The sequence below is a fragment of the Lonchura striata genome, chromosome 7 (genome assembly GCF_050655825.1).
Source record: "Lonchura striata isolate lonStrDom1 chromosome 7, ASM5065582v1, whole genome shotgun sequence".
Lineage (NCBI taxonomy): Eukaryota > Metazoa > Chordata > Aves > Passeriformes > Estrildidae > Lonchura > Lonchura striata.
In genome coordinates this window covers 31,854,585-31,869,000 of record NC_140709.1, presented here as the reverse complement: position 1 = coordinate 31,869,000, position 14,416 = coordinate 31,854,585, and the positions used below count along the sequence as shown (strand labels likewise).

The following is a 14,416-nucleotide window of genomic DNA, read 5'->3' as shown; positions in this document are numbered from 1 at the left end:
AATTTTAAATAAATAAACTATGTTTGTTTTTCTGTTTAAATTAATGTGTATGAGTCCCTAAGTGTGCTGTTATGGTTAGCAAGTAATAAAATTATTGAGGCACAGTGGTGGACACACAAAGAGCTCAGAAACAGTAAATGATCTCGTTTTTAGGCAGCTGAGGCTCTGAGTATTGAAACTACATATTCAAGTCATACTATTTGTATAAAGATACACTGATCCTGAGAGATGTAATTTAAAATGTGCCATTCCTTTTTTTTTTTTTAAACAGTAATAGAACCTCTTGTATTGTCTGCCACAATGGTTTACATTTCTAGCCAAATTAAATATGTTTAAGCTTTGAAGTTTCCTTGTTACCTCTATTTCTTCATATTTTTGTTTGCTGTCATGTGTGGGAAATGTTGCAGTAAGTTTTTGGTAGGCTTTTTGTGGAACACCAACAAATATGCATGGACTAACTTTTCTTCTAACTTACAAAGACAAAGCAGACACACAGAAAGCAGTAAAGGTAAAACAAAGGGTGGTAAGAGCACAGCCTGCAGTACCGGTAGCTCTGCTATTCCTGTACATTCTGTTTACCCTGTATTTTTCACAGTGGGGTGCTAAAATGAGTATATAAGTGTGATAAGAGTGCAGGTCCTCATTCCTCTGGTCTCTGCATGGAGGTGATGAAGCTGACTCATTAAGGACATATTAAGGAGCCCTGTGTCAGGCCAGCAGTCTCTCTCTAGGAGTGGCAAATAGATTCTGCCAGAGCTGGTGCACCTGGTCCCTAAGTGCAAATCTTTGTGCTGCTGAATCCACTGGATTAAGAGGTACCTATTTATTCTTTTTTTTTTTTTTCTTTTTGTCTTTGTAACAGTTTCCCAGCTTAGCTTTTGCAAAAGAACTTCATTTGCTAGTTTTCCTAAGCAGAACCAAAGGTTCTGTTTGTTATGGCAGAAATTGGATCCACTGTATGTTTGACATGTTTAAGAAACTGCCTCCTGAGCTGCATCTTTCTGTGTGTAGCCTGACATGATTTCTGTTGTGGCTTTAGAAGACTGCAAATAGTAGTTCTACATGGAAAACATACTTTATTGCAACACACACATATTTTCTGAATCCCTTGAAAGTTTTATGTAAAACTGCATGTTTCACATGTCAGGCTGCAGCTATTTTCATGTCTACTTGTATTAATCAATTTAAATGAGGAATGGTTGTCAAGCTGGTTGTGAATCACCCCTAATCTGCCAAGCTAGGCATTCTTGCCAGTGTTTAGCCATGAAAGTTTTCAGTGCCAAATTGATTACCAGCTTTATACACTCAACACAGTTCAGTCATAGGCAGGAATTTGTTAGTTTTGTCTGAGTTCTTAATTAATTTTTAAAATCTGTAACTGAATCATTCAATGTTATCGCTAACAAAAATCTGGAGCTGAAGGAATCTTGATTCTCCATAATTAATGTTTATGCACACTCAGCTTGTTCCATTTCTTACTTTTTGCTCCATGAACTTCTTTTATCTCTCTTATAGTTTATTTCTTTTGCCTTCTGTTTCCTAACCACTTTAATATTCTCACCCTTCTATTTTTCACTTTATTTTTATCTGTATTTTGTTACTTGTCTTCTTTTCTGTATTGCTGCAGAACTGAGCATCCATAGAAGCATTTCATTTCTTTACCATTTTTTAACCTCCTGCTCTGGTTTCTCCTGCTGTATCTTGGTGTGGATGCTTATGTACATCAGAACCCTGCTAATGTGATAACATGTGCTGACTCGCTGCAAAAGCTCAGGATCAGCTTTCCATGGTCCCAGTTGGTTTTAATGGAAGAAGTTGTTACAGCTGTGGCATTGCTTGTCTGTGATTCCTGTTGGTATATGGATCCAGCACCATTGGTTGCCAGTGTAATTTACAGGAAAAGTGACTTTTGTCAGAAAGCTGGCACAACAGAAATTGTTTAGAACAGTTCTGTTCTAATCCTATGTCTCTGGCTACCCAGTAATTATTAGATCTGGCAGATAGCCTGGCCTTGGGGATATGTAATTCCTTCTGAGGTGAAGAGAGATCAGACTTTTCCCAGATTAGGGATATGCATGAAGTGATACTCATTGGAACATTAATTTGTCATGTATTGTAAATACAGCCTTCTTTCCTCTTCCCTGCCTCTAGCAACAGTGGCTGTTTTTGGAAGGATTATGCCAGGCCAAGTACTAGGTTATGTTGCTTTGCATTTTGTCTTGTCTTTGAGAAGCTCTTAGTTTAAGTTTAATTCTTTCGAACACAAGTAACTATTGATGGAAAAGGTGATATTGCAATTTGGAGACCTGTGTGAAATGGACTATGTCTCTGATGGCAAGCAACTTCTAAGAAATGTCATGTGTTAGAACTAACCTGATAGCAAAACAAAGATTATCTGGAATATAATTCCATGGAGTATCTTGATATTTTTTTTCATTTCTAGCAGATGGAACTGCATCTGGTAGTGTAAAATAAGTGGCCTTATTCTAAAGAATGGGAAATTGAGGTAGTGAGTGCAGGTCTGTCACTTGACAGAATATCCTGGGGAAGAGCTATGTAGCTTGAATAAGTTTAAACAATTTATTATTAGAACTACCAAAACAACACCTTGCCCTTGAAGGCTGTACAGATTAGTCTACTACTCATCCTAGAGTTTTAAATCTTAATAATTTTCAAGTTATATTTATAAAGTTTTTAAAAAAGTCTGCTGTCTTTGAGCTTCAGTGTTTTTGTTGATATCCTCTTGTTTCATCACAGCTAATTTTAACCATATATAAGGATTGCTAGCCAGGTATTTAATTTTCTAGTCAAAGATCAAGTTTTCCTGTCATGTCAAAGGTGATAGACACCATCTTTTCCATATTCATTCTGACACCATGTGACCACAGAGTTGAATTTTCATAAGGAATATTTGCTTGCAACCATGTCAGAAAGACCTAACAATGCTTTTATTCTGTATTTTCCTCTCAGCTTCATTTTGCCAAGCTAGGTGCATAAGAGTTATTTCAGTTGCAATTAGACCAGCAGAAATCACGTCCTGTCATTTCTATTCCCTCATGAGCACGAGAGGAAAAGAACATTAGACAGAGGTGGAGCAGCGGGGGTGGCTGCCCCCTGGGACAGGGGGAGCCAGGAGATGGGAGTGATGGAGCAGAGAGCAGCACCCCAGTGAGGGGAGCAGAGGGCAAGCCCAGCCTTGGGGTGGCCAGGCAGGGCTGTTGGGCACGGTGGGCTGCAGAAACAGCCCCAGAGGAGGCAGGGGCTGGGCTGATGGCAGAGGCTCAGCTGGACAGCAGCTCCCAGGGGAAGGGGCTTTGGCCCAGGCTGTGCAGGGAGGGGGACAGGCTGCAGCTGCACTCCCTGCTTGGCCTCCAGCCCAGGCACACAGCCTGCAGGACAGACCCTCTTAGGGCCCTTCTGTACTCTTTGCAGGCTTTAAACTTGTAAGAGCTGTTGAATGCTGATACATTTGCTTATTCTATTCTCTGGTAAGGTTTCTAAATCCATATTTAGAATCTCGATTTTTTTTTTTTTTTCTTTAGACTACTGGAGGCTGAAAATCCTTGACAAAATCCTGTAGATGGTTATGTGTGTGTATGGGACTTGGACTTTCCTTCTCTGCTTTATCTCTTCCAAGTTCATTGCTATTATTTTCCTGTTGCACTTCTACTTGAAGCATTGTCACCTGAGGTATGACCAATGCCAAATGACATGTGTAATTTATCTTTTGTTTATTCTGCACTGTTCCATTTCATTGATGTTTAGAAGGGACATCTGTGGGAAATGTCACCAGCTGTGCAGAGTAACAAAGCCATAATGCAGAACTTGTTTTCTCCCTCGTGTTCTGTTTAGTTCCATGAGATGCCTTTCTTGTAGCAAAGCTGTCTTAAAAATGTTGTGATCACAGTTCTCCTTGCTTCAGGTCTGACAGAGAGAGTGTTTTTGTAGAACTTTGTTAATTGAATGTCTGAATTCAGGGTGAAAGCACATAAGGAAGAATTTGCATTTTTTAACCCTGTACATTTTAGGCTTTTAAATATACTAGTTATTCTGGTATAAATAAGTGGAAGTAAGAAAATGGGGTGCATGTGGGAAGGCTGTGAGGACCAGGGAAGGCTGCTGAAGCCAACTATCTATCTGCTGTGTGCCTGGGTCATTAATTTTGAAGCATTTATTTTAGAGTACTCTAAAATAAATCTAGAGTACTCTACCAACCCTGCCCTTGCTGCTTCCCCTGTGACATGGTGTGCCAATGCTTCTGGCAAAATCAACTGGCTTAAGGGCATCAAGGACTGCATGGAGAGCAGGAGCACCCTGTGATGATTTCCCTCCTGTTTCCTCTTGTGAAACCATGTGTCTGCAGCGTACCAAATTAACCATGGGAGCCCTTGTATGCTCTGCATGGGAAGACCATATCAGAGGCCAGTTATAGGTTCTTAATATTTCTGATGTGAGAAAAAACTGCTTAGGAGAAACTTGAAGAATTAATCAGAAATTCTTCTAACTTAGCTTTCTAAATAATTTTGCATTTAGTTAGTCTGATGTTTTAAATGTGACTGCTATCACATGGCTTACAAAAGTAAATAGTGCAGCAATTAAAAACATATTTATATTCCCTGCTTGTTTTAGCCTTCTCCACAGCAGTTGGTGTAGCTGTAGAATTTGTGTTAAAACAATTTGAGTCTGCCACCTGTCATTCTTATTTTTTCCTTCTACATTGCAAGCGTAATTTCTTTTTTTTCCTTTTTCACTGAATCTTCTGGAATATATTTCTCCTTGTGCAATGTAAGGTTGGTAACACTCTGAGATTTGTGCTTCTTGTGCAAAGTAAGAAAGAAGTATACCTTTCCACATAACAACAAATTCACCATATTTTACTCATATTTTACTTGTGGCATAAGTTCTCATGCTGTCTGTTAGGAAGGTGATTATTTAAGGCTATAAGTTTCTTTAAAAAAGGGCGTTTGGAAGCTTTCAGTAACTCAATGCACAGCACTTGATACAATTGTCAGTCCTTTTATCTGCATAAACAGTTTTATGACTACAAGGGTGAGACAAATGGGGATTTAGTCCTGCAGTTCCAAGTTCCTTTGCTATTGTTGGCTCCCTGCCATTAGCAGCATGGAGTAAACATGCAGGATTTCTCTCCTTATCCCTGGCATTTGATAAAAGTGGCCCCAAACTGATTTTTGCAGCTAGCAAGCATTTGATGACCCACTGGAATTCCTAAATTTGTATGCAGTGGCCTATAGAATTCTCAATGGAGAAGCAGTATGGATTTACTAAGACTTTGGAGAGAGTGATTACTGCCTATTAATTTTACTCTGACCTTATCTAAATAGTTTAAAAGGTCAAAATAAAGCAACAAAGTCTATTACAGTAAAGCAAATCTATTTCGTGTTTCTACCACATGCATAAATCTTTTTCTTAGTGTATGACAAAAATAACTTGTCCTGCCATAAAGATTAGGTAGCTTTTTATGCTCTTCAGCTTTTGTGGAGTATTTTTAGCCTAAGCATTATACAAAAATATTAGGGAAAATGAGTCTAGGAATGAGTTGTGCGACTCTGTCATGAGTTGATGCTGGTAAAGTTTTGAAGATGTTTGCTTTACAGTTGAGTCCTGATCCCAGGGCTGTGAGTATGAAAAGAGCATATGGAAGTTTCTGTGCCTAGTTGAAGTCCTAAATATATTTGAAAGCAATGAACTGTTTCTCTGTCTCTCTGGATGGATAGTATTTTTATTATAGCATTTCCAAAACATGTGAACTTCATAAAATGCCTTAAAGAAAGTATCATTGGTCATCTATTAGATTGCTTTATCCTAGATTGTAAAGAATGTATGGCACTGAAGGATAATTTTGATGTAAGTTTTCCAGAAAGTGTGCTTCTCCTTTCTGGTCATTGCTTTCTGGAATTAAGTGAAATAAATAGAGGTATTTCAAATGCTTTTCCTAGACCAGTATTTTGGATGGTGACAGAGACATTCGAAAATGAGTAATTGTGTGTTTCAGAAAGCACCTTAACTGAAACAGGACTGTAAATGTTATATTGAAGAATTTTTTTGTTCTCGTTACATTTGTAAGACCAAATCTAGCAGAATGCCCCCTCATGGCCTCCTGCCTCACAGTTCTTAGAAGAGCTAAATCTTATGTCCCAGGTATTTTTAGTCTCTAGAGTTATATTAGTCCTGATTTCCTAATTAGATTTATTCCCAGAAGCTAAGTTGTTTCTGTATTACCAACGTCTAAGATTCAGAGCACAAGACATCATTGAGAAGTGGGTTCTTCACTTCTCCAAGTATCAATGTGCCTTCTGCAAAAATGGGCTTGCAGAGAAGTGATAAATGTTGTTTTGGGTTTCATCTGAAGATCAAAGATTTAATAGTGCAGGCAGTTAGAATGACTGTCAGAAAAAAAAAATCTGAAGCCTTTACCCTCCTTCCCTTAAGTCGAGTAACATCTGTGACTAGGTTTGTACTGTCACTCCTAAGTTCTACCTTGGGGTGAAAATGACAAGTAAAATGGTAAAACACATCCACGAGTTAATCCTTGTCAAAGTCACTAATTACAGGATGGTTGAGAAACTACTGTCACTCCAAAAATAACATTACTTTTCACCACTTTTTATAGCATTGATAGCTATAAAGCTGTTGATCTTTTTTTAATTATTATTTTCACTGAAATGAAAAGTTGAAAATTTTTGCACCTGTTGAATTTCAGTTCTTGAATTTCTTGTGAATGAATTGGGAACTGGTTTTCCCTCTGTGTTCTTCCTATCTAGGCAAGTCAGCCTAATAAGGAGACAGGACCTACCCTGGTTCTATGTTAATTATCCCATCTTTGGTCACTTTGTTATTAATCTTTGGGACTGTATTTCTCTGTGTAAACCCCATCTGCATTCATGCAGGAGTTCAGAGTCGCAATTTGAAAAAACCAGAGAATATGAGAATCTAGTCCATCTGCTCAACATTTGAAATTTTGTACTTTTGCTCTCTTGTAAGTTGAGATCACTTCCTAAATTGGCATTGCCTCATTCATTGAACCTTGGGTAACCTTCCTTCTTAATTAACTTTGAGAAAGCATGTAAGTGTAAGCCTACAGATTAATTTTTATTTCTGTGTGTACTTTACTGTCTGCCAGAAGAAACATTTAATTTCCTGGTGACAGGAAGTCCTCTTTGAGCAAAGAATCCCATTCTTTCTACTGTTATTTTGAGGTCCAATACTTAATTACTTTCTGAAATATGAACAAACAAGGAATATCTGTGAATTTGAACGAAATAAATACATAGAGGAAATACTGTCAACCACCAGCTTGTATTCTTTGCACAAACACCATAATCTAGACTGAAAGGCAAGTAGCATTGCTAGAATTTGTAAAATACTGTCTTGAAGAGTCATAAATGTCTCTTACACTTCCAAAAGAGATAAAACATCTCAGAAGCATTTGCAAGTTTAAGTGTATTAAAGCTTCCAAAGAGTTGCTGTTTGTCAGTAGGTGTCTGATGTCTCTTGACTTCTGGCAAAGTGTAAAACTGGAGGCTGGCTCCGTGTCAACTACTGCTGATGGAATCTGCCATAGCTTCCTATAGATAGTAGTCAGCAAAGCCTCTGTAACATAAGCTGCTGCCCAATAAAAAGTGGAATCCCTTCCTGCCAGTGCCAGCTATGACAATCTAGTGATATGAGCCAGCTCTGAGCTTTGCCTTTTGCTCTTAATAAAGGCTCATGTCTCGCCCTTCATTTGTTTGGGGCTCCCAGATTTTGTGCTCTGCTTGTCTGCCTTGTTGGCACTTGGATGACAAGAACAGAAGTTTTGAGGCCAGCAGCTTCTAAGAAACACAAAATTTTTTATAGTTTGAAGCAGAATGTTGTTTTGCAGTATGAAGTTGCAACTTAGCTATTGATTTGTCTTTCTTCTATAGAGAAATCCTATTTCTCAGTCAAAAGTGGTGTTTTTTCCCTCTTTCCCCCCTCTCCCCCCCCCAGTTGTGCTTTTATGCAGAAGTTATATGAAGTAGCAATGGTGAATTCAAGCAAAACATGAAACTTGTGTTGTACTGGAGTCCTACTTAGAGACAAATGCTAATAAAATGAGTGTTATATTTTATGCCACAGCTCTTTTACACAGGTCTTTTACTTTGAAAATTTTTCCCTTTTTATCTCTCTATGCCCAAACGTGGGTGACTAAACTCTAAGTTTTTATTCTTTGGCCTGATATAGAGCTATTTTTCACATTTTGTTCTTCTGAGAAGTGATACAAAACAAATTAAAGGAAACGTGCCTCAACTGGAGTCATCTCAAGGAACTGCACTAATGACTGAGGAACTGACATAGTGGGGTGAACTTTGTAAATGTCAATGGGAGCTTCTCTTGAATGCCACAAAGGGGCTGCAGTGCCATGGGGAATTAACAGCATGCAGAGGAAAAGACTGGTGATGGCAGCAGGTCCATGGAAACATGGAAATGATGGTAATGACTGGGAATTAATCAGATCTTGAGAATAAGTGCCTTTCTGTTAGCATCAAGAGTTTGTCTTAAGCTGTTTGGCATCAATAGGTAATGTCTACTCTGGCACTTTTTTGGCACACAAAGAAAGCAGAAAATTGTAGGTTCAATATTAGCAAACTGTTGCTTTATTCATGCTTTGTCATTGACCATCTGCTTCATAACTGCCCACTGTGCATGGGCAGAATTTGATTTTTAAATTGAAAAAAAACAAACAAAATGTTCCCATCTAGCTTTTAACTGCCCCTGTTGGGAGTAGATAGGCCTTGACACACTGCCCTCTCTGATTCAAGACAATAGAATTTTATTGCTCATCTGGATCCAAGTGAATGACTGAAATACTAAATATGAATTATTTATTCATGGTGGGTTAATAAGAAGTTGATGCTAAGGGACTAATTGATTTGAAAGAAATACTGGATTTTAAAGGTAAGACTTCAAAGGTAGAATTGATGGAATTATACGAATGTTAAATATTGGTCAAAGAAGTGAATCCTGTGTCATTTATATCCTGTGATATAAACTATATATAAATCACACATATATATATGATATAGAAAGTGAATCCTGTGTCTGATGAAAAAGATATTGCCTAAACTACTTAGTATAGAGAAGCAAATTACATGTTATCTAAGAATTCCTGTGCAAAGCTATAACATGAGTTCCTGAAATCCACTTGAATAGCATAAAGCAAAATGCACATGATTTCACTAGATTTTAAATAGCTGTTTTAAGCATTTCTTCATTTGAACATGTTTGTATTAGCCATTCCTTTGGATGCATTCAAAAAGAGGTATTGTTCACCCTTCACTTCTGAAGTACAGTGTGACTTTAAATGCTGCATTGAATCAGTGGAGGAGCACACATTATTTGTTACAACAATGCACAGTGAAAGAAATCAAAGCTTTTTCATATGGTGGTTGGGGTTTTTTTGTGTGTTTTCTTGTTTCTTTTTTCTTTTTTTTCCTTTTATTTATGGTGGTGGTTGGTTCCTTTTTGTGGAAAGGGAACAATGAAGGGAATTTATCTGTGTGTATCTCCAGTCTTGACTGGCCAATGAAAAACATGTTCATGAAAGCAGCTGGTAATTGATAATCATTGTGTTGCAAATTTCTGGTTCTGATGCACAGAATTATTTTTCTACAGTTCACTGTAGTCAAAGGAAATATTTCTGGAGTGAGGAGTTGAGGCTGATTGCAGTTTGAAATATATACTATTCATTGTTAATCCTTTGCTATTTAAGTAAATTGTAAAAACTGAAGGATGCCCGATTTCCAGGTGTGCCAAGATGAAGATAGAGTAGCCTGAAGTGGCTTTACTGAAAAGAGAAATCAAATCAGTACCATCTCATTTTGATCTCCTATTCTGTTATGCATTCTGGTCACATTTCCAGTGTTTCACTGAAAATCAACTTATATATTTGCTGTTCAGAAGTAGGAATAAACTTTTTGAGTTATTGTAGGAATTATGAATATCATAATGATCTAGAAATTCCATTATTGCACAGGAGAGTCTGAATGTCTGCTTCTAGGTTTAACTAAAATTAAGGTTTCTATCATAGGACTCCTTCAGCCAGTAAAGAGAATATAATGAGAAAATGGGTGCATGATTATTAAGATACACTAGATGAGTTAGGTGGAAAAGTAAAATGCCTCATGTAGGAAAAGGCATCTCTGAAATACAAAGCATTCTTGGATACCAGAGGAGTAATTTTGTTTTACATTTCTGCAATATATGATTTTTTTCTTACTGGAGAATTTTTATTAGAAAAATAATAGTCAAGTTGTTCCTGGGAGCTGAAGCTTCAACTGCTTAAGGTGGTAGTTCAGTGGTTCACAAAGTTCAGGGTAAACAGAATAATGTCCTACTTGAGATAAAAGCCTCAGTGTAATATAGATATTGTATGTTTTAATTTACATTCTGAAGGGATTGTCTAAATCACTTCTGGACCTCACCATAACCCATCAAATATATGGTACAAAATGTGCTCAAAAATCCCAGTATAGTTGAACATCCAAGCAATAGTTTCTTTTTTGACTATCAGAATTTTTCAGATACAAGTATTTATGTTGGGTATCCTCTGAGAAACAGGTTTTCACTGGTATTTCCTGCTTTTAGAATTACTGGAAGTTTGAGCCTTTCTTATAGTGCATCACAGTTCTCACTTTAAAAATCCCAAACTGGAGAGGTACGAAGCTACAGAAAACCAAAAGTAATATTTAGGATTTTTATGCCTTTGCTTAATAAAGGCACAGATGACTAGAGCTAAACAATACCTGTTGTAGCTCATAAAATAGCCCTTAAAACTCATAAAAAAAACCTCTTAAGGATGGGAAGAAGGGTGAAGTAGAGTGACAGGTCTTGGTACGCATGGCAGAAGAAACACGTGGTCAGTGCCTGGTGATTGAGGCTGGAAGGTGTAAGGAGCACCTTGGAGGAGGGCAGAGGGTGGGAGACAGCCCAGGCTGGGAAAGCTTTGCCTTTGCTGGCTTAGCAGCACAATGTCAGAGCAATTATCCATCCCAAAAATTCAGATGACTCAGGATGTCAGTTTGGCACTTTAAAAGTAGGGATGGTATATCCTGACCTTGCTGGGCTGCTGTGAGGATAAACTGTAATGAATTTCAGAAAGCCATTCTGATGCTACAATGGTGGCTGAACTTGTTAGATATAAAGAGCAGCACTGCTCTCAACTAAGTTTAAAAATTATAGATAATGGAATTCAAATAGGCAGCTTCCATAGTAAAACCATGAAAATTTAGTTGAGTTTATTGAATCCAGTTTAAAAAAAAATCATGCAAAAGCATAAAGAACCTAATAAAATCTCATGATGTTCACCATTTGTATAATAAATATTTTGTAAAATTTGGCAGTATCTGACATTTGAATGAGGATGATTGCAGGGTGAAAAACTGAGGGAAATTAGAGACATTTCTTTCAAGATAGTTCCCCTGCCCTAATTACATTCATAAAGTTAATCTTGTATTTAACCTGGATGGTTTCTAGACTAACATTTGTTGAATTACATGTAGTACTTAGATCAGAAAAAGTAAAAGATCATCATATGGCTATCAGCTATGCATTAACTTTATTAAGATGTATTTCCTCAAATTTTGTAGGACAAGACCTGTAACCAATTCTCTTTTGTCATTATTAACATATTTTTGGCTTCTCATGAAGATCTTTAACCTGATGACAAAACCAGACTGTTTCATAAAAATTTTACATGAGACAAAACCATACAAATGCTTATTGGATTGCATTATGATTTCAAAATAAGATCAGTTTTTAAATAAAATTGTTCATCACAATATTTGCCTGTGATGGACACTGCACCTTTTGCAAGCTGAAGTTCATGTTATTTGCTCAGGCTGGAAGCATTGGTCATCACAAACACCAGAGATTGTTTTGCCGTAACTTATGTTTGGCTTAGCCTAATTATTCTTACAAGATATTAGGACTTGACTTACAGAATTCCAGCTTAAACTTGGCTAATAATTGTTCTTGTTTGTTTTTTGAGTATGGATATGTTCTTCCCCTCAAAGACTCTAATTAACAATCATAATACCTGTCTCAGGATATTTTGTTCCCACTGAAATCAGTGACAAAATCCAGCAAAACTTTTACTTATGTGTCAAAATATATAGATATATTAAAACAGCTGGTGGTTCCTTAATGCTTACCTGAATCATTGTATATGTGGGCTAAAATTTTAGGGGCAATCAGTGAATTCTTTCTGGTTTCCCAATCTGAGTATTTTTGTGGGGCATTTTTGTTTGTTTGGAGTTTTTGGTTTTTTAAACAAGAAAGGTCTGATGTGCACTTGGAGGTATAGGGAACATGGAGGAAATTGGCCGCATATAGAGATTAATTGGTTAGTGGTTTTCATTATTGTAAGAAGTTTGTTGATTCTCATTGTGGATTAAATGTCTGTCACTTTAGTGAAAAAGCTGATATTGTTTTTCTTGGCATTTCTCCCATGTGAGATACGATTTCTCATGCATTTCCAAGCAAAGCTGTCTGGAGCAATTTAGTGCATTGCACATGTAATCATCAATGAGCAGAACTTTCCTCATGACCAAAAGGTTGCCTGCTCTAAGAAAATTGGATCAAGGTGTTGGACATCATAGGAACACCTTCAAAGAGAAAACCCATCATAATGAATTAGTCTCATATCAAAGAAACCATAATCTAGAGGGACAGGATGAAGAGTTGGGGAAAACTAAATGTTAACAGATGTGACAGTAACTGTTCTGCTACATAACAGATTTGTGATAATGACATATTGTTATTTTTTTATATTTGGAAATGGATTCAAGTTTAAAGAAAACCAGGTGAAAGATGTGGGAGGAAAAATTATTTTTAAGGTTTGGTGTTTTTTTATCCCCACATGAGATGACCATCAAGCAAGTGACTAAGGTCACTAAATTTTCAACTTGCACAACATACAGCTGGCTTTTTCAAACATCTCCCCTCAAAATAATGTCTTATTTTTGTTATTATTCTGTGATTTCAAAGAGTCTGTGATGGACAGCAAACAGATGAAAATTCCATTGTTTTTATTGCAGCCAAGGGTGGATCTCTGCTGTGTTTTCAATGCAATGCTGCATTCAAGCCCAGTGCAGCTCAGGGATGCTCTTAGGAGCAGTGTGCTTTTCTGCTGCAGCACTGCAACTCTACCAGGCTGCATTATCACACCTAGGCTTTCATCTAGGCCTTGCTTCTGCCATGCAAAGAGAGAAGAAAATTAAAATTTCCAAGCTGTTCTATCAGACAGAAGCTTTTCTGTGTTTATGTAAAACAGAATTTATTTCCTTCAAAGGTTTCTGGTACTCAGCTGCCCCGCCTGGGCTTTTTTCTCCCCCAAGTCAATGTCAAATGTCCCACAAGGGACTGGAATTTAAAAATATTTGCTTATGCCATAATATCTGGGGGGTTAATTGCTGCATTTAATAAGGGATCAGAACACTCTGAAGTGGTTTAAGTGTTTGAGAAATTTAGCCATTGTTCTCTCTGTATTACAATAAGAAATAAGGACAAATTCCTGGTACTACAGTTCTGGGTTTCCTGTGGCATCAGAAAAATGAATAGCTCCAAAAGGAAAAAAAAAAAAAAGGTGGAATGCATTGGAAGCTAGTAATGTTTTTAACTGTGAAGTCTCAAAGTGCTACTTGGCATCAAGCAAAATGAAAAGGCAAAAGAATAAGGCACAAAAGGCAAAAACGTTAAATAATTTTTCTTCATGGTATATTCACTTTCAAAGAACTAGATATTCTGGGTTTTTAGAATTTTGTATTAGTTCTATAAGGCTCTGTTTTCCAGAAAAGCTTTTATTTTTAAGAATATCTTGATGTAGCAATTTTCAATGAATGGTTCCTAATGCTGACTGAATAGTAAAGTTACATACATTGCATGATTTCCAGCAACACTGCTGGAGCAAATAAGTCACCTTCATGGGATAATTTGAGGAAGAATTGAAGGTGATGAAGAGGGTCGAACTTTGATTACTTACAGTTCTTGTAGCAGGCACAATCAGACAAAAGTTAGAAATTACTAAAATGAGCATGATTTTAGTCCATAGGTTACAGGAAAATAGAGTGGAATTAAGCTTGAAAAATTTGCAATGTAGCAAATAAAAGCTAGTATGTAGGGCAGGGTTTTATATTTTCTCTATCAAATCTCTGTACCTAAAATCTTAAAGTAGAATGGCATGAACAGCATCAATTGCAATTCTTTAGCTAATTAATAAAGAAAAACATTTTTTCTGTGCAGAATTTTAATGATTGTAGTTACTAATGATAATAGCATTCATGGCTAAAATGTCTTACAGTAGAATTTTAAAGCAGTTTTTTCCTTCCCTGTCTCTTACCACAGCAGTTAATAATCCTCTTGTGATTCAGGTACATCA

General features: G+C 37.0%; 1 protein-coding gene across 4 annotated transcripts in view; it reads left to right on the top strand.

Annotated features, from left to right (window-relative positions):
- LOC146766935 (uncharacterized) overlaps positions 1-14,416 on the top strand; it is a 121,095-nt gene that overhangs the window by 18,848 nt on the left and 87,831 nt on the right. The window contains exon 1 of one of the 4 annotated variants that reach the window (XR_014956787.1): positions 3,420-3,488. The exons of the other annotated variants lie outside the window; for them this stretch is intronic. The gene's annotated coding sequence lies outside the window, so the exon portion shown is untranslated. Of the gene's footprint in view, positions 1-3,419; positions 3,489-14,416 lie in introns of those variants that run through there. 4 annotated transcript variants of the gene reach the window in all.